The 21,571-nt window shown below is 40.8% G+C and overlaps 1 protein-coding gene across 3 annotated transcripts in view; it reads right to left on the bottom strand.

Moving 5' to 3' along the window:
- LOC132385262 (endothelial cell-selective adhesion molecule-like) overlaps positions 1-21,571 on the bottom strand; it is a 121,963-nt gene that overhangs the window by 70,296 nt on the left and 30,096 nt on the right. Inside the window, exon 1 of one of the 3 annotated variants that reach the window (XM_059957281.1) lies at positions 21,266-21,465. The exons of the other annotated variants lie outside the window; for them this stretch is intronic. The gene's annotated coding sequence lies outside the window, so the exon portion shown is untranslated. Of the gene's footprint in view, positions 1-21,265; positions 21,466-21,571 lie in introns of those variants that run through there. 3 annotated transcript variants of the gene reach the window in all.

The following is a 21,571-nucleotide window of genomic DNA, read 5'->3' as shown; positions in this document are numbered from 1 at the left end:
AAAAAAAAGTGATCTCAGTATTTGTCTCTGGGAAACTCTGCTGTATGCTTTCCTCCAAAATTAACACTTTTCTCTATTATTTTTGTTATTTAGCCAATTTCTTGCCAATGCTGCTAAAGGCCTTTGTTTTCCATGGCCCTCCATCTTGATGTTGCCTGTCATGTGACATCTTATTAACCTCATGATAGAAAGCAATATGCTATCACATCAACCAGTTTTCCCTCACTGGTCTCTGTAACTTTTTTTTGTTAGATCTAGTCACAAAATCAATACAAGTTTTTCTGTTCGATCCAATTTGTTGAAGTGACTGCTAATACTGCCCTGGATTCTTTCTACAACTTTCCCAACACTGAAATTACACCAGCCTACATTATTTGGTTTATAGCTATTCCTTTTATAATCTTTTAAGGAGCTATAACAGTTCGGTTTTCTCATTAATCTTTTTTCACAGGAAGAGTGACTCAACTCACTTCCTACAAAAATCTTGCCCTAATGAACCAAACTGATAGCAAGAGCAGGAAACAGACACAAATTGCATTTATCTTGTTGTCATTAGTTGGACTAGGAAACCTAATAGTATTTAGTGCAGCAAAATACAACTATGATAAAAGTTGACACAAGTTAAAAGAATACAGAAAGTTGAACCACATTTACTTACTCTACAAAAGCTCTGTGTGTTTTTTTGAGGATATGCAAAAAATGAACTGCCCAGCAATATTTGTGGTTTTGACTCTCATTTGCCACCATTAACTTAATCTTTCCTGCAAAGTCTAAGTTGGTGTATGTGTCGATCATCCTGTCAGCAGTTCCACCACACCAAGACATATAGGTACAGTTTACACAGGCTGAGGAATTCCTCAACACCTTTTTGGTGTCATAAAATATCATGCATCTCCCTCTAATACTTTTTCAATGACCTGTACAATTGGTATTCTTATCTCTGACGTTACATTATTTCTGATACAGAGCATCACACAATCTCTTCCTTGACTCAAGATTACTCAGTCACTCCTAATCTGCAGATGATTCAGTATCGATACCAGGAACAGCTTCATGCTCATACATCACTCAGTGTATTCAGAGTATCCTTTGAAACACGTGAACTGTGACTGCTGTCTCTCAGCAATATAGTTGAATATGTCACTGATGAATATTTTTGGGTGTTGCATTACTGTTAAAAACACTTGAACAAGATCGACATTGAAAAAAAATGATAATAAACACTAAAATTGTCCAAAAATGAAAATCTGGATTAGAAGTGCCCAGAAACATGAGAAGAAATGCTTAACTTTCTGCATTTAATCAATTTCAGCTTTGTAATACTATTTTGAACCTCTGCAAAGACAAATTCTAGGCCAACTGTTTTTTTCCCTGAGTCTAACATACCTTGTCACCTGGGCTCCAAACATACACAGAGTTCTTTGACTTTATTCATTAACCCAAAGTCAACGAACAACAGCCAAATGTAGACACTGCCTAATACCCATAAGCAGTAGTTAGTCCAGGATCATGTGGTACAGTACACTTCACAGCTCTCCCACTACAATGATAGGTCACAGAGTTAGCATTACTTCAGGTGCTCTCTTGATAATCACCATATACTTAGGCAAGACTGATGTGGTTGCAATTCTAGAGCAACCTTTAGATCCAAACCAGCTACAGCCTCTTAATTCCATCCATGCTGAGCAGCTCCTTTCAACCATGTTGACTTTGCCACATCTGAATTCCCAGCTGCATCAGTTTGCACACTTCCTCCCCATTGCCATGTGTTGATCAGCTGCAGAGTTATAACTGAGGTTATAAACACTCTGAGAACACCAGCAGGTTCAGGAACAGTTATTATCCTACAATTGAACTATTATCCTGAACCGGCGTAGAGAACTTCACTCACCAAAACTCTGAACTGAATCCTAAACCTACTGACTAACTTTGAAGGACTCTAAAGCTCATGTGACCCCCATTTCCATCCAAGGGGTCAGTGTGGACATGGTGGAGGATTACAAATACCTGGGGATACAAATGGATGATAAACTGGACTGGTCAAAGATCACTGAGGCTGTCTACAAGAAGGGTCAGAGCCGTCTCTACTTCCTGAGGAGACTGAGGTCCTTTAACATCTGCTGGACGATGTTGAGGATGTTCTACGAGTCTGTGGTGGCCAGTGCTATCATGTTTGCTGTTGTGTGCTGGGGCAGCAGGCTGAGGGTAGCAGACACCAACAGAATCAACAAACTCATTCGTAAGGCTAGTGATGTTATGGGGGTGGAACTGGACTCACTGATGGTGATGTCTGAAAAGAGGATGCTGTCCAAGTTGCATGCCATCTTGGACAATGACTCCCATCCACTCCATAATGTACTGGTTAGGCACAGGAGTATATTCAGCCAGAGACTCATTCCAATGAGATGTAACACTGAGCATCATAGGAAGTCATTCCTACCTGTGGCCATCAAACTGGAGTCAGTCACCCTGTGCCAATAGGCTGGCCCTGGACTTATTTCCACTTGGCATGATTAACTAACTATTATTTAATTATTTATGGGTTTTATATTGCTATATTTCTTCACTATTCTTGGTTGGTGCGGCTGTAATGAAACCCAGTTTCCCTCGGAATCAATAAAGTATGTCTGTCTGTCTGTTCTCAGTATCTTTTTAAAAATTATTTCCACAATTTGTTTTCTTTCACACATTGTCAATCTTTATGTAGAGTTTTTCATAAATTCTATATTTCTTTATTTTCCTGTAAATGTCTGCAAGAAAATTAATTTCAAGGTAGTATATGGTGACATACAAGTACTTTAATAATAAATTTACTTTGACTTTGAATAGGAAGCCTCCCCACCCCACCCCCCCCCCCCCCCCCACCACCACCTATGTCACAATAGCATAGCTAGCAGAGCTGTTGCCTCATAGATCCAACGAGTTGGGTTCAATCCTTAACTCCGGGGCTGTCCATCTGGAGTTTGCATGTCCTCCCTGTGACTACATGGGTTTCCTTCAGGTGCTCCAGTTTCTTCCCACATGGCAAAGACAGGCAAGTCAGTAGGTAAACTGACCAGTGTTGCCCCTAAGTGCAATGGGTGTAGAAGCTTAAGAGACAAATAGAATAGGATTAGTCTAGAATTAGTGTAGATAATGCTTGTTAATCAATGCAGGTTTAATGGTGCAGAGAATCTTTTACAATGCTTTATGACTCTAACCCAAAACCTCTCATGACCATGATTGCCCTGCACACAAAGCCCACAGAAAGCTAGGGTGGGGAGGCATTCTGGCCCAAATTAGTCACCTCACTTTGCACTTCCACATGACAGGAGTGCATAGAAGGAACTGCAGAAACAACTTAAAACAATATCAACTCAGTTTTAATCACAGTACAAACACCCACACTCTTTGCAGGAACAATTATCCAACAAAATGTGATGACTGAAGGATTCTACAAGAGCTTTTTTTTTGTAAGTGTTTTAGTACAAAAGCAAGATAACAGGGTTAGGAAATTCAGGAAGGGAACGCCAAAGGAAGCCCAAGGAGCTGCATTCCGTGCTATCTAAAGGTACAGTGAGAAAAGAAACCTGGAAATGGAAAAGCAACAAGAACTTCGAAAGTTTTGGGATAGAATTTGCTTAGAATCATTTTATTACACTTTTTGTCTTTTTGCCCCTTTCATAAAAACATGGAGAAATAAGAGCTGGAGTAGGCCATTCAGCCCTTCGAACCTGCTCTGCCCATTGATGTATATACTGTATGTCTGATCATCTACCTCATTACCAGATTCTTCTTTTTTGTATCTAGACACTTATCTTTTGTAGACATATTCAGCTAGTTGGTCTCCACTGCATTCAGTTGAGTAGAGAATTCCACAAGTTCACTACCTCTGAATGATTTTTTTTTCTCTCATTACTGTTCTCAATGTCATGCAATGTATCCTGAGACTAGGACCACTAGTTCTAGACTCTCCATCCCAACGAGAGGAAATATCCAGCCTCTCGAGTCCTGTCACAATGTACACAGTATATCAGAAAGATCCCTTGCTGTTCTTCTCATCTCTGGTAAAACAGGCCTAGTCAATTTATTTTCTCATCAACAATAGTGCCACCATCCCAGGAATTAGTCTGATGACCCATCACTGCACTCCCTCTTTCAATATAAAGACCAAAACTGCATACAATACTCTTGCAGTCTCATCAAATCCCTGTATAATTGTAGCTCTTGTGCTCAAAACCTCTTGCAATGGAAGCCAATGTTCCATTTCCCTTTTACTCCTGCATGTTTACTCTCAGTGACTAATGTACAGTATGCTGTGTGCAATATTACATTACATTGAACTCCACCCTTCTAAATAGTATTACACCACAATATATATCCTTGAGCATTAAGCCCCTAGCTTCAGTCCATCATTCATTTCCATTACTACAAATAACACCTCTATTTCTGTCACTTTAATATTTTCCCTACTTTAATAATTACATATGGCTTGCCTTTGTTTCTGCTTCTATTTATTTTGCTTACTAATTTTCTAATTTCTGTTTCCAATTCGCTTTGTCTTTGTCATTCACCTTGACAATGAAGATGAGATAACCTGGGAGAAATACCACTGGGGATTAATGGACATGAAGGCATTGTCTGGTGGTCTGATTCTAGTATTGTACAGGGCCATGAAGACTTGTGTTAAGTATCTGTTGTCAAAATGTATCTTTAATGCATGAAAACAAAGATTCTTTCTTGGTCTGTGTTGTATTATTGCAATGACTACCCTATGGAGTGCAATGTATCCCAATTGTCTGCCCTTAGGGTTCGAAGGGTATTGACTTTTAGTTTAATTAGCATCTCTATCCCTAATGTGTTTCCAAAACCAATCCATTACTGTTGTCCCCTCACTTCCCTTCCCTCCCGAAGGCCATTTCTTTTCAACAACATTTGATGGATTATCCTCCTAATAATAACTGAGGAACTTCCACACCATAATAATTGAACTTCTATTTACAGATAAGCATTATTGCAGAAACACCACTCTGTTTAACCCATGGTACTGTTCAGCATTAAGAACGAAGACATTACATAAACTATGATGTCATGTAGCACTGGTCAGCATAACATCAAACACATATATTCACAGCAAATGTCATTCCATCTGGCTGGGTCACCCTGTACCCTGCTCTTTTGAGAAAGAACTTCAACATTTTCAATCTTTTCTGGCATCCACAGCATCCTCTGAATAGAATGATGTGAGTTATTCCAAGTTTAATCGAATCTAATCTTAGTTTTTACATCCATGTATTTTCCCTTAACATCAATTGATTTCTGAATAATTCTGCTGCAAGGATTGAGCACCAGATATAAGACTTTCCCTCTTTCCAGTCCTATCACAAATGAACATTTGTTTCCAGGTCAGCAATATTTCGGATGCAATTCATCCATTAATTATTGCCCTTCCCAATTGAAATGTAAAACCCGACTTCATCAAGTGACAGGATCAATTTTTGTGCTTACAGTCACGGTACTCAGCGCTGAGAACCCAATCATAAATGAATATCTTGTGATTTAAGGGCAGGTTGTAAAAATGTTTCTCTGTTAATGTTTGATCTCACTTCAACCATTAAACCTAGTATTTCAGAAATCCCTTGGTTAATATTCGGAGGATAATTCAAATGAAATTCAACATGAAATTTCAACTCTTTATATCTCTGTGGGGTGCTGCTCATTTCCTAGTGTTCACAGTGATTTCTGATTCAAATTGAGATTTCCAACATTTGCCATTTTGTTTGATTTTGGTAAGTTTTTCCACCCCATTCTGCCATCCTAATCATTCTCCCTCTTCATGACTCAGACTCAAATTGAGCACAATGAAGCCTACGGCCACTACAGCATTGCACCCCACCCTGCATACGAGAGTCCTCGCATTGAAGGTTGTGGGGATATTTCAGCCAGATGCTGTCCCAAAAAAAGCTGCAGGGAGTTGTAGACTTAGCCAGATCCATCATCAGAACAACCTTCTCCACATCAAGGCCATCTTCAAATGGCAGTGTTTCAAGAACTCAAGAATGCACGATCTATCATTAAGGACCCTCACCATCTGGACATGCCCTTTTCTTATTACAATCAGTGGGGGGGGGGGGGGAAAGAACAGGAAGACCCCACTCATTGTTTTAAGAACAGCTTCTTTCCTTCTACCATCAAAGTTATGGGTGGTCTTTGAACCCAGAAACACCATCACATATTCTGCTTACACACTATTTATTTATTTTTCACTGTACCACTGCCACATAAAAACAAATTTCACAACGTATCTCAGTGTACCATCTGATTCAGACAAGCACACATAGCAACTAGAAAGAGATTAAAGGATCAAAGACTTGAGATTTGCTGAGGTCAGTCACATTTACCATTGCCCTGAGAGCAGACAATGGACAAATGATCCATCTTGAAACCCAAAGCTCTGTTTTCTTTTTAGACTCACTGGCTAGCACCTTAGACAACCAATTCATCAAGGAATTAAACTGAATGAAAATCTAAAATAAAAACAGAAAACCATATGATGTGATTGACCTTTTTCCAAACCTATTCTCTCATTTTAATATATGCAGAGAGGTTCGGAGTTAATGACACTAATGGTTCTTTCTTTTTTGATGTTACAAACAGCCCATGTTGTTTTCTTTTTCTTAGTTTTTGGTTAGTATTGTTTAGATTAGTATTTTTTTTGGGGGGGTGGGTATATATATTTTTTCTTTTTGGATATGTTAATCCTTTCTTCTATGTATACCATATTTGTACTCAAACAATTTTGGTTGGTTTATTACCTTTGTATTGTATTATATACTTATATATGTTAACCATTAACAATGTAATCCTAATAATTGTATATTGTGTAGCAATATTATGTTATATCCACTATTTTGGTATTAATAAAAAGATTGAAAAGAAAACAGAAAATCACTGAAGAACATGGCAGGTCAGAACTCATCTGTGAACAGAGAAGGAACAATTACTGTTTCAGGCTGGGAGACCCTCCTTCAGAATCCAAGGAACTACACTCATTACAGATAAACAAAGTTTTGCCCAATTCTAAGTTTGCATCAAGTGGGAAGTCTCAATGCTACCAAAATTCTTTCATGCTGTAATCAATAGAATTTTATTATGCTTTATAAAGACCAAAATACATTAAATTATATTTTTAAATCAAATTAATTCAAAAATTTTTGTTCGGACACAGAAACAGAAGTACTTTAGAATACATATCCAGTGTCTCCTTTTTATCCTTTGCTTTTTTAGTTAATCACTAGGAAACAGCTGTATCCTTTAAATTCCAATGTTCAGTTAATTCTATATTTTCCTGCACTGTAACTTGCAATAGCAGGAAGGGCTGCCAATGGAAGATAAGCAGATCTTTAAAGATCAAACCAACAGAAGTCCAAACCATAATAAAACAAACACTGCTGATACTACATACAGCAAGCTCTGCAGGAAGTGGGATAAACCTGCTAATCTACAATGTAGATAAGTAGTAAACCTGCTTAGCTACAGTGTAGATAAGTAGGTTTAAAATTTTTAGGCTCCAATGTTCTCTCCACTGTTAATAATTTTGCAGCAGTCAGTTCAATTTTTATCAGCCAATCACTAGAAAATGCGGGAAAGTTACTCAGGATGGAGTCCTCATTTGTTTCTTTTTCCCCCTTAACTTTCACGTACGTCTGTTTGGGAGCATTAATTAGCAGATCCCATCTCTTCCACACTGTGGGAACACACTGCCCTCAGAATCAGAAGGCTCTGGGTTCATGTTCCCCGTGAGAGACAACCCACAGCAATTTAAGCTGACATCTCCTAAGAGAGTTATCATTAAACTGAAGCCATAACTTTTTAAGAATCTCTCATTATTATCACAAAACAGCGACTAATTTGCAGCAAATGCTTACAGAAAACTGTTATATTATCAAATCTATACTAGATATTATATTTTTATAATTATCATCATCATTATGTGCCGTGTCATATGACATGGGTGATCATGGTCTTTGACCATGACTGTTAGTGGCAAATAGTTTCTATGGAAGTGGTTTGCCATTGCCTTCTTCTGGGCAGTGTCTTCACAACACAGATGACCCCAGCTATTATCAACACTCTTCAGAGATTGTCTGCCTGGTGTCAGTGGTCGCATAATCAGGACTTGTGATATGCACCGGCTGCTCATAAGACCATCTACCACCTGCTCCATGGCTTCACGTGACCCTGATTGTTGGGGGTAAGCAGGTTCTACAGCTTGCCCAAGGGTGACTTTAAGACTAATATATATTTTTCATGTTACATTATGCTTATTGTTATCTTATATGTGCTTTATGTGCCTTGTGCTGTGTATGACTGTTGGTACTATGTTTTGCACCTTAGCTCCAGAGGAACACTGTTTCATTTGTCTGTGTCCTTGGGTATCATGTGAGGTTGAATGACAATTAAACTTGAACTTGATCTTGATAATGAACAGATATTCTGCTTTAGACACATTTACTGTATCTGGAGATACATACTGATCAGGTCACATTTCTTTGCTATTGATGACACCATGAGATTTTTTAATACTAAATATTTTGTAATGACTTCTGTCGGTGCAGCATTCCCTCAGTTTCATATTGGAATGTCAGCCTGGATTTTCATGCTCAAGACTCTGGATTTTGCATGTGCATTTTAATATTTGAATATTATCATTTTGTAATCAGAGATTTGGAAAAAATACCTGCGATGGATCTTACATCTCACAGGTTAAAAGTGTTCACACAATTCATGTGGTTATTTTATGGAACCACAGAAAGCATGAAGTTGGTTATAATGTAGTCTTTCCAAGTAGAAGATAGAACTTTGCGTCAGAGGGGAATGCAGTGGAATTCCTCCATGACGCAGTGTACAAAAGTGCACTCTGTGGCCGCTCTTTGAGGTACCTCTTGTACTGAATGAAGTGGCTGCTGAGTGTGTGTTTGTGGTCATCTGCTGCTCTAGCACATCCACTTCAAAGTTCAATGTGTTTTGAGTTCAGAGATGCTCTCCTGCACACCACTGTTGTAACGTGTGGTTACTTGAGTTACTGTTGCCTTCCAGTCAGCTTGAACCAGTCTGGCCATTCTCCTCTGACCTCTCTCATCAACAAGGCATTGACAAGGACTTCCGTCCACTGGATGCTTTTCTTTTTGTTTTCCACACCATTCTCTATAAACTCTAGAGACTGCTGTACATGAAAATCCCAGGAGAACAACAGCTTCTGAGATACTCAAACCACACCATCTGGCACCAACAATCACTTAGATCACATTTCTCCCCATTCTGATGCTTGGTCTGATTAACATCTGAACCTGTTAACTACGTCAGCATCATGTTTTTATGTACTGTGTTGCTGCCACATGATTGGCTGATTCAGTATTTGCATTAACGAGCAGGTGTGCCGTTGTACCAAATAAAGTGGTCATTGAGTGAATATAATGAGCAAACACGAGGAAATCGGCAGATGCTGGAAATTCAAACAACACACACAAAATGCTGGTGGAACACAGCAGGCCAGGCAGCATCTATAGGGAGAAGCAAGGTCAACGTTTCAGGGAGAAACCCTTCGTCAGGTCCTATTCCACTTTTCACTTTTTATCCTCCACACTCGTATCCCTTGAGTTATTTTATTTTACACTGTCAACATATCCTTTATTCCTCTCTCTAAGCAGACAAATGTCAATATCCACCACCATCAATATCCACATTGCAGCATCATGGAGTCATAGATTGTACTGAACACTAAGATGGACAAAAAAGATTAATTTATTGATGCCACCTACCTCCACCTCACCATCACCTACCTTGACTTCTCACTATGAGCCCTGATATAAAAAGTTTGTTGGAGAATCAGAGCTGAGTTGACAAGCATCTGAGAGACAATAGATGACAGGGAATAAGATTTTTGGGATTGCCTGAGGGGCAGCATAGGCTGACGGGACAGAATGGACTTCCCTGCTGTTGGTAAATATATAATGGAATCACAAATTCAGTGAATACAACTGGCTTTTGATACTCCCACGTCTGTATTCAGAGACTAAGAGATGTGGATCACACAAAATTAAGAAGGAATAAATACTACAATCCTAATTTAGGAACACTTCTACAATTTAATGCTTGGTCACTTATGAAGACTACAATTTTGCAGTGGCACGCCAAAGGGTGATGCTATGATGCCAGTAAGGATATAATAATCTCCTGCCATTAATTGGGGTCAGTCATTATTATTATATTGTTTGTCTTCTGTATTATGTATTGCATTGAACTGCTGCTGCAAATTAACAAATTTGCCGGTGATAATAAACCTGATTCTGATTCATAAAGAAATATTTTGTTCAAAATACAGCACTAGATAGGCAGAAACACTTCAAGATTTTGGCTGTCAGAAGCTCCAGTTTTGGTCCACCCATTCCATTTCTCTCCTTAGCATCCCACATATAGGATTTGTACATTATGACAAACTTGAGCAGGCCATTTCTAGAGACACTTTCTCTCAAACTTCAAAATGTCTTGCAGTCCTTTATCATGTCACTTTTTTCCCCCACACTAAAGGCTGGGATCCATCCAGAGCTCAGTCTTTAATCATAGTAAGACCCCATCATTCCAGCCATATGCTCTTTCTTTATGACTGACCCCAATTAATGTATCTACTAACAACAAGTCCATTCTGTCCCTTCAGCCTATGCTGGCTCTCAGGCAATCCCAACAATCTTATTCCCCGTCATTGATTATCTCCCAGATTCTTGTCAACTCAGCTCTGAATCTCCAACAAATTTTCTACACCAGGGGTCATTTACAGTAACCAATTAATCTACCAGCATCAAGTTCCACTCCCCATTCCTATTCTGACATGTCAGTCTATGGCCTCCTCTACAACCACGATGAGGCCATTCTCAGATTAGAAGAACACCTCCTCATGTTCCATCTTGGAAGCCTCCAACATGAACATCGATTGCTCCAAATTCTGATACTTCTTCACATTTCCCATTCTCTCCATTCCCACTCCCCTTTCTGGTTCTCCTTTTACCCCTTCACTTCTCCTCACCTACCTATCATCTCTCTCTGGTGCCCCTCCCCCTTCCCTTTCTCCCATGGTCCACTCTCCTATCAAATTTCTTCTTCATCAGCTCTTTACCTTTTCCACCTATCACCTCCCAATTCTCACTTCATCCTCTCTCCCCCTCTAGATTTCACCTATCACCTTCCAGCTTGTACTCCTTCCCCCTCTGCCACCTTCTTATTCTGGCTTCTTCTCCCTTCCTTTCCAAATGAAGGGTCTTGGTCCAAAACACCAACACTTCATTCCTTTCCATAGATGCTGCCTCTCCTGAGTTCCTCCAACATTCTGTGTGAGTCAGTCTGCACCTACATTATCCACAGAATCTCTTGGGTTTATGATAACCTACCAGCATGTCTGGAGGGAGAAAACTGGAGCTGTAACAGAGGGATCATGTACAAACACCATACAGATCAATGCACTTCCCTGATGCTCTGAATGCAAAGCATTACTTGAAGCATTATCCTCTATTTCCCAGGATGAAGCTTTCCATTCCAGGACATCAGAGATGTCCTCCTCATTCAAAGAGTGGGGCTCCCCTTCCTCCATCATTGATGCCGTCCTCACTCCCCTTTATTTCCTGGACATCTGTGCTCACCCCATCTTCCCACCACCTTAACAGTGACAGAATTCTTCTTGTCCTTACCTACCACCACGAGCCTCCGCATCCAACTCATCATCCTCCACAATGTCTGCCATCTCCAAATGGATCCTACCATCAAACATATCTTTACCTCCCCCGCTCACTCATCCGCTTTCTGCGGGGATTGCTCCCTCTGTGATTCCCTTGTCCATTCATCCCTCCCCAACAATCTCCCTCCCGGTACTTACCCCTGCAAGCAGCCAAAATGCTACACCTGCCCATTCACCTCCTCCTTCACCATTCAGGGCTCCAAACAGTCCTTCCAGGTGAGGCAGCACTTCACCTGCAAATCTGCTGGGGTCGCCTGTTGTGTCCGGTGCTCCTGATGCGGCCTCCTCGACATTGGTGAGGCACGTCATTGGGGACCGCTTCATCGAGCACCTTCGCTCCATCTACCGAAAGTGGAACATCCTGGTGGCCAAACATTTTAATTCCAATTCCTATTCCTGTTCTGACATGTTGATCCTTTTGTGCCCAGATGAGACCACCCTTGGGGTGGAAGAGCAACACTTTATATTCCATCTGAGTAGCCTCCAACATAATGGTATGAATATCAACTTCTCCTTCCAGTAAAAAAGAATTTCCCTCTCCTTCCTGTCTTCTTCTATTCCCCACTGTGAACTCTCACTTCCTCTCACCTGCCTATCACCTCCCCTTGGGTCCTCCCTCCTTCCCTTTCCTCTATGTCCACTCTCCTCTCCTATCAGATTCCTTCTTCTCCAGCCCTTTATCTTTCTTACCCACCTGGCTTCACCTGTTATCTTCTAGCTGTCTTCCTTCCCCCCCCCCCCCCAACCTTTTTTATTCTGGCATCTTCCCCCTTCCTTTCCAGCCCTGAAGAAAGGTCTTGGCATGAAACATAGACTGCTTATTCATTTCCATGGATGCTGCTTGACCTGCTGAGTTCCTCCAAAATTTTGTGTGTGTTTTAGTTTTTATATATACTTCTTCTTGTAATTTATAGTTGTTAATATTATGAATTTCAAGGTGTTGCTGCTGCAAAACAACAAATGTCATGACATGTGCCAGTGATATTAAACCTAATTCTGATGTGGGAACCACACACTCTGACGTGTGGAATGTTTCCAGTATTTTCTGTTTTTATTTCCTGTTTCTAGTATCTGTAGTTTTTGGTTGATTTTCAATTTTTTTTTAAATCTTTCTACATTGTTTCAGTGCCCTCCATAAAAGGGCATGAAATAACTTCATAAAAGTGGAGGGAGTCCAAACTAAATATTAACACCACTGCCTCTCACCAAATCACTCTATAAGGACATGCTGGACGGCGAATGGATGAACAAGGAGAGCTTTATTGCCATTTTACCCTTGACAGGGAAACAATAAGGAGTGAAACAAAAAAAAATGTGTAGGACACATTCATGCAGAGAAATATTTAAGTTAGAGAGACACAAGAGGCAACAAGTGCTAAAATCTGAAGGAACAAACAATCTGCTGGTAGAACTGAATGATTCGAGCATCATCTGTGGGAGGAAAGGAGATGTTGATGTTTTAAAACAAAACCCTGCATCTAGTCTTCTTTGTTAAATGCTAACCGAGTTGAACCCAGGTTGATTTCCAAATTACACAGTACTTTGTTCTATTTAGTTTTGAAGCCTGGCTATGGTTGGCACATCCACAGGGGAACAACTGCAGTTCAGACTTCAGTATGGAAGGAGGGTCCAGACTGATGAGTGGTCACTCCCTTCCAATGCTGGGTTCTACTGGTGGGGTCCAGTTTTGCTACAACTTTCCCCTTTCTCCCCACTACCTCATTCCCCCTCCCCACCCACAACCTTGTCCTAATGGACCTCTCCACCCTGGTCATTCTCTCTTCTCCCCTCTTTCTTCGGGAAGAAGATTCAAAAACTTGGGAGCACACACTATCAGACTCAATGACAACATCTATCCTGCTGTTATCATGCTCTCTTCTCACTACTACCATCGGGCAAGAGATACAGGAGCCTCAGATTCCATATAGCCAGGTTCAGGAACAGTTATGACATTGGAATCAACAGTCTCCTGAATAAACATGGATAACTGCACTCACCTCAACACTATTTGCATAATTGGTTGTTTATCAGCTTTTTTTATGTATATTTGTTCATAAATTCTGTTGTATTTATTTTGTCTCTGCCAGACATTTGAAAGTATCGGGGGGCAGAAGTGAGTGCAGCTGCTATTACTAAGGAGATGGTGCTTGGGAAGATGAAAGGTCTGAAGGTAGCTAAGTCACCTGGACCAGAAGGACTACATTTCAGGGTTCTGAAGGAGGTAGCCAAAGAGATTGTGGAGGCATTAGTAATGATTGTTCAAAAATCACTTGATTCTGGAATGGTTCCAGAAGACTGGAAAATTGCAGACGTCACCCCTGTCTTTTAGAAGGGAGGCAGGCAGAAGAAGGGAAATTATCGGCCAGTTGGCCTGACTTCACTGGTTTGATTATTTATTTATTGAGATACAGGGCAGAATAGGCCTTCTGATCCTTCAGCTGTGCCACCAAGCAACCTTGAATTAACCCTAGCTTAATAACAGGACAACTTAACCAATTAAACTACTGACCAGTACATCTTTAGACTGCGGGAGGAAACTGAAACATCTGGAGAAAATCCATGCATTCCATGGAGAGGACGTATAGATGACATTAAAACTGAACTCCAAACTCTAACTGCTTCAGTACCATGGCACCACTGTGGTTGGGAGATGTTGAAGTCCATTATTAAGGATGACATTTCAGGGTACTTGGAGGCACATGATAAAATAGGCCAAAGTCAACATGTTTTCCTTAAGGGGAAATCTTGTCTGACAAATCTGTTGGAATTCTTTGAAGAAATAACAAGCATGATAGACAAAGGACGGTCAATGGATGTTGTTCACTTGCATTTACAGAAGGCCTTTGACAAGGTGCTACGCATGAGGCTGCTTAACAAGATAAGAGCCTATGGTATTACAGGAAAGATACTAGCATGGATAGAAGATTGGCTGACTGGAAGGTGACAAAGAGTGGGAGTAGAGGGGAATTCTGATAACTTAGTGATGCTCTTCAAGGGTTGGTATTGGGGCTGCTCATTTTCACATGTGTCAACAATTCAGATGACGTTATTGATAGCTTTGTGGCCAAGTTTGCGGATGATACGAAGGTAGGTAGAGGTAAAGGTAGTGTTCAGGAACCAGGGAGACTTAGACAGATTGGGGGAATGGCCAAAGATTTGACATACGGATTATAGTGTAGGCATGTATGATCATACACTTGGGTAGAAGGAATACATTCTAAATGTGAAGAAAATTCAAAACTCTGAGTGGCAAAGGGACTTGGGTGTCCTTATGCAGGATTCCCTAAAGGTTAACTTCCAGTCAGTGGTAAGGATGGGAAATGCAATGTTAGCATTCATTTTGAGAGGACTAGAATATAAGAGCAAGAATGTTAAGCTGAGGTTTTATAGGGCATGGCTCAGACCACATTTGGAGTTTTGTGAGAAGCTTTGGGCCACTTATCTAAGAAAAAAAATGTGTTGGCATTGGAAAAGGTCCAAAGGAAGTTCACAAGAATGATTCCAGGAATGAAAGGGTTAACGTATGAGGGGCGTTTGATGACTCTGGGCCTGCACTCACTGGAGTTTAGAAGAATGTGGGAGGGATCTCATTGAAACCTAACAAAGATTGAAATGCTGAGATTGAGTGGTGTCAGTACCTCCAGCTAAATTCTGTCTTTTTGTGTGCCTCCCCCAGCCATCATTCTGTGGTTTTGTATTGCCATGTGCTCTTGTTTGTTTTCATGCCCCATGTGGTCCTGTCCCCACCCTTACTCGGCCCCTGTATCACCGAGTACTCCGTCTCTCATCTGCTTCTCATCATTACCTGTATCGCTGCCACCTGTGTCTCATTGTGCTCCACCTATCATCTGCCTGTTTATTGCTCAGTGTAGTTTAGTCCTGTGTTTTCACCTGTTTATTGCCAGATTGTGCCAGTTAGTTCTCCTGATTCTGGTTTTTGGATTTCTCTGGATGTTTTCATCTCTGCCTGAACTTTGATGTGAACTTTGTTTGCCCCTCGGGATTTGTTACTCAATTAATATCGCTGTGTGCACAGTACTGGGTCTGCGATTGGATCCCTGCTCCAGTGCCCTGACAGTATGGATGTGAAGAGGGTATTTCCTATAGTGGGTGAGTCTAGAATCAGAGGGTACAGCAACAGAATAGGATATCCCTATAGAACAGATGAGGAGGATTTTTTTTTAGCCAGAGGGTCATGAATCTGTGAAATTCTTGGTCACTGTGGAGACCAAGCCATTGAATATATTTAAGACAGAGGTTAATAAGTTCTTGATTAATCAAGGCATCAAAGGTTATGAGGAGAAGGCAGGAGAATGGGGATGAGGGGGATAACAAGTCAGCCGTGATGAAATAGTGGAACAAACTTGATGGGCTGAATGGCCTAATCATGCTCCTATATGCTCTTGCACTCTTGATCTCCCAGTCTACTTCTCATGGCCCTTGCACTTTATTTGTCTACCTGCACTGCACTTTCTCTGTAACTGCAACACCATGATCTGCATTGTTTTCTTTTTCCTACTTTGATGTGCTTATGCGATGATCTGGCTGGATGGTACTCAAACGATTACTTTTCACAGTATCTTAGTATGTGACAATAAAAAAACCAGCAAGACCACCCCATGCCCTCCCCATCCCTTGCAGCCTCTTCCTTTCTGCTCCCTAGCTTTATTCTGGGAATCTGCCACTCTGCTTTTGTGCCCAGAAGTTGGGATGGGATCAATAAAATAGGATTTTTTTGCCTGCAGAATGGGGAAGTGATTTCGCAAAGATGAGAAAACCTGCAGATGCTGGAAATCCAAACAACACACCATAAGACAAAGGAGCAGAAGTCGGCCATTCGGCCCATCGAGTCTGCTCTGCCATTTCATCATGAGCTGATCCAATATCCCCTTTAGTCCCATTCTCCTGCCTTCTCACCATAACCTTTGATGCCCTGACTACTCAGATACCTATCAATCTCTGCCTTAAATACACCCAATTACTTAGCCTCCACTGCTGCCCGTGGCAACAAGTTCCATAGATTCACCACACACAGTGCTGGAGGAACTCAGCAGGCCAGGCAGCATCTATGGAAAAGAGTCAACAGTCAACATTTTGGGCAGAGAACCTTCATCAGGACTGGGGAGGGGGGAGGAAGAAGTACAAGGTGATAGGTGAAACAGAGAGGGGGAGGGGTGAATTAAAGAGCTGGGAAGTTGGTTGGCAAAAGAGATAAAGGGCTGGAGAAGGGGGAATATGATAGGAGAGGACAGAAGGCCCTGGAAGATAGGGAAAGGGGAGAAGCATCACAGGGAGGTGATGGACAGGTAAGGAGATAAGGTGAAAGGGAAATGATAATAGAGAATCGTGAAGGGGGGGCAATTATCGGAAGTTTGAGAGATCAATGTTCATGCCATCAGGTTGGAGGCTACCCAGATGGAATATGAGAAGGCTATGGACTGACATGTTAGAACGGGAAGTAGAATTGAAATGGGTGGCTACTGGGAGATCACACTTTTTCTGGCGAATGAAGTGTAGGTGCTCAGTGCAGCGATCTCCCAATCTATATTGGGTAGTGATTTATTTTATTGAGAAACTCACACATAATGCTGCAGGAACTCAGAAGGTTAGACGGTATCTATGAAAAAGAGTAAACAGTCGATGTTTTAGGCTGATCATTGGGCCCAAAATGTCAAGTGTTCACCCGCCCCACCCCCCCCCCATCCATACTTCCTCACTTCCTGTGTTTCTCCAGCATTTTGCGTGAGTTTCTCAAGATTTCCAGCATTTTTATTGCTTTAATAATATTATTGACTTGTAATTAATCTTTTCTTTTAACTTGAATACTTCAGAATCAGGTTTATTCTCATGTACATATGTCATGAAATCTTTTGTTTTACAACAGTAGTACATGCAATGCATAACACTACTGCAATAAGAAATATATTTACATTCAGTGGCCACTTTATTAGGTATGCCTGTACACCTCATTAATGCAAATAAGTAATTAGTCAATCATGTGGCAGCAACTCAATTCATAAAAGCATACAGACAGGGTCAAGAAGTTCAATTGTTATTCAGGACAAACATCAGAATGGGCAGAAATGTGATCTAAATTGCTTTGATCATAGAATAATTGTTGGTGCCAGATGGGGTGGTTTGAGTATCTCAGAAACTTCTGATCTCTTGGCATTTTCATAAACAATATTCTCTAGAGTTTACAGAGAATGTTGTTTTTTTTTTGTTTTTAAAAAAAGGCAAAAAAAAGTCTAGTGAGCAGCCATTCTGTGGGTGAAAAGCCTTGTTAATGGGAAAGGTCAGAAGAGATAGGCCAGACTGGTTCAAGCAGACAGGAAGATGACAGTAACTCAAATAACTACATGTTACAGCTGCGGTGTGCAGAAGAGCATCTCTGAAAGTGCGGCATGTTGATCTTGGGCTACTGCAGAAGACCACACTGGGTTCCACTCTTGTAGCCATTTTATTAAGTACACTCCTGTAAATGGAGGAGGAATTGAGGATGGCACTGGAGATGATTTGGAACAAGGGCTGTTCTATGCAGCCAAGAAAAAGTCAGGCATAACTGAGCCCATGGCTACACCTTTGATTAGTCAAAAGTGAGAGAAGTTAAAGTTGTTCAGGGTAAGATCAAGTTCAGCCAAGCAAATGATAGTGTTGGTGTTGGGAAACTAATTGGACCTTTGTTGAAGAAAGAAATAAGGGCTCTTAAAGTAAATCCAAAAGGTTTCTACAGTTATATTAAAAGCAAGAGGATAGTGAGGGATAAAATTGGCCCCTTAGAGAATCAGAGTGGTCAGCTATGTGTGGAGCCGAGGGAGATGGGAGAGATTTTGAACAATTTCTTCTCTTCGGTATTCACTAAGGAGAAGGATATTGAATTGTGTAAGGTGTGGGAAACAAGTAAGGAAGTTATGGAACCTATGACAATTAAAGAGGTGGAAGTACTGGCACTTTTAAGAAATTTAAAAGTGGATATATCGCCGGGTCCTAACAGGATATTCCCTAGGACCTTGAGGGAAGTTTGTGTAGAAATAGCAGGAGTTCTGACGGAGATCTTTAAGATGTCATTAGAAACGGGGATTGTGCCGGAGGATTGACGTATTGCTCATGTGGTTCCATTGTTTAAAAAGGGTTCTAGAAGTAAGCCTAGCAATTATAGACCTGTCAGTTTGACATCAGTGGTGGGTAAATTAATGGAAAGTATTCTTAGAGATAGTATTAATAATTATCTGGATAGACAGGATCTGATTAGGAGTAGCCAGCATGGATTTGTGCGTGGAAGGTCATGTTTGACAAACCTTATTGAATTTTTTGAAGAAGTTATGAGGAATGTTGACGACGGTAAGGCAGTGGATGTAGTCTATATGGACTTCAGCAAAGCCTTTGACAAATTTCCACATGGAAGGTTAGTTAAGAAGGTTCAGTCATTAGGTATTAATGCTGGAGTAATAAAATGGATTCAACCGTGGCTAGATGGGAGATGCCAGAGAGTAGTGGTGGATAATTGTTTATCGGGATGGAGGCCGGTGACTAGCGGAGTGCCTCAGCGATCTGTTTTGGGCCCAATGTTGTTTGTAATATACATAAATGATCTGGATGATGGGGTGGTAAATTGGATTAGTAAGTATGCCGATGATACTAAGGTAGGAGGTGTTGTGGATAATGAGGTGGGTTTTCAAAGCTTGCAGGGAGATTTATGCCGGTTAGAAGAATGGGCTGAACGTTGGCAGATGGAGTTTAATGCTGAGAAGTGTGAGGTTCTACATATTGGCAGGAATAATCCAAATAGAACATACAGGGTAAATGGTAGGGCATTGAGGAATGCAGTGGAACAGAGAGATCTAGGAATAACAGTGAAGGTGGAGTCTCATGTAGATAGGGTGGTGAAGAAGGCTTTTGGAACGCTGGCCTTTATAAATCAAAGCATTGAGTACAGAAGTTGGGATGTAATGTTAAAATTGTACAAGGCATTGGCAAGGCCAAATTTGGAATATTGTGTGCAGTTCTGGTCACCGAATTATAGGAAAGGTATCAATAAATTAGAGAGTGCAGAGACGATTTACTAAGATGTTACCTGGTTTCAGCACTTAAGTTACAGAGAAAGGTTGAACAAGTTAGGTCTCTATTCATTGGAGCGTAGAAGGTTGAGGGGGGATTTGATCGAGGTATTTAAAATTTTGAGAGGGATAGATAGAGTTGACGTGAATAGGCTGTTTCCATTGAGAGTAGGGGAGATTCAAACGAGAGGACATGATTTAAGAGTTAGGGGGCAGAAGTTTAAGGGAAACACGAGGGGGTATTTCTTTACTCAAAGAGTGATAGCTGTGTGGAATGAGCTTCCTGTAGAAGTAGTAGAGGCCAGTTCAGTTGTGTCATTTAAGGTAAAATTGGATAGGTATATGGACAGGAAAGGAGTGGGGGGTTATGGGCTGAGTGCAGGTAGGTGGGACTAGGTGAGATTAAGAGTTCGGCACGGACTAGGAGGGCCAAGATGGCCTGTTTCCATGCTGTGATTGTTATATGGTTATATGGTTATTCTTCATGAGTGATTAGAGATGTATAAAGAGTGGACATCCATAGTGAGGATGAGGCATTAAGGGTTGGAAAATGGTGTCATAACCTCAGTTTGAAAAAGTAAACCTTGCAATTATGTTCAGAACAGTGCTGATCTTTATACATTTACTTTGCAAATAGATAGCTGTTGAGCAAATTTAAGTTTTAGTCCTTCTAATGATTACAATTGAAGATAAATAATCACCATATTAAATGCTGCTGCAGTGAACTTGTTTGCCCTTGCTTTCACAGACATGCAATTGTGTAGATGATACAGTAAATCAGAGATTGTGTAATCATAGGTGCACCATGCATAGCCATATAAAAAGACCAGGTTGCGTGTCTTGGTACACTGCAAATATTTGGATTTTAAAAGATGGTCCACTTGTTTGAGGGAATACAATGCACTTCCTTCAGGTTATGAAAAATGTACTTCTTGGAAGAGGTTCCCAAAACTCCTGGTTGAAATAATTGATTTAAATTTGGCAAATTGGAACTTGGATTTTTCATCTGCTATCAGCCGTTGCAAGATTTTAAGCTGGTGTGTCACAGGGGCCTGAAGATCTACTGTAGCTGCTCTCAGTGTAAAGTTCTCAGAGGTGCTGAACCAGATGATCCATCTGATCTCTCAGGTGGACATAAAAGATCTCATAGGCTCACTTTCAAAAACAACAAGGAAGTTCTTCCTGATTTTCTAAGCGATATTTATCCCTCAATTAGCGTTGCAAGAAACTGCTTATCTGGAGTCATCGCCTTGCTGTTTGTGTGACTTTACTTGGCCCCAATTAGCTACCATGCTCCTTCATGATGCATAAGACTTTGGACGATTTTGTTTATATCTTTTTTTAAGATCTCTTGGCAGTACAGCTCACCAACTTTGCTTACGGGAAAATAGCCCAAGAGTGCGAGACTACATGTGATTTTGATAACACTTGATTCACTTACCATATTAGGAGAATCCATCTACCAAAGAGTGACTTGTTGGGATGATATAGAATACACCTTCATTTCCTGTATCTTCTTCTGCAACTGGATCCTTGGCTTCGTCATTGGGAGATCAGTCAGTGCAGATCAGAAATAATATCTCCACCTCGCTGACTATCAACACTGGCACACCTCAAGGATGCGTGCTTAGCTCACTGCTCTACTCTACACCCACAACTGTGCAGTTAGGCACAGCTCAAATGCCATCTCTAAATTTGTCAATGACACAACTATTGGCTGAATTTCAGACTATCAGGGGGCATACAA

This window comes from Hypanus sabinus, chromosome X2 (genome assembly GCF_030144855.1).
Source record: "Hypanus sabinus isolate sHypSab1 chromosome X2, sHypSab1.hap1, whole genome shotgun sequence".
NCBI lineage: Eukaryota > Metazoa > Chordata > Chondrichthyes > Myliobatiformes > Dasyatidae > Hypanus > Hypanus sabinus.
Note: the sequence above shows the minus strand (reverse complement) of the source record. Positions and strands in the feature narration are given on the sequence as shown.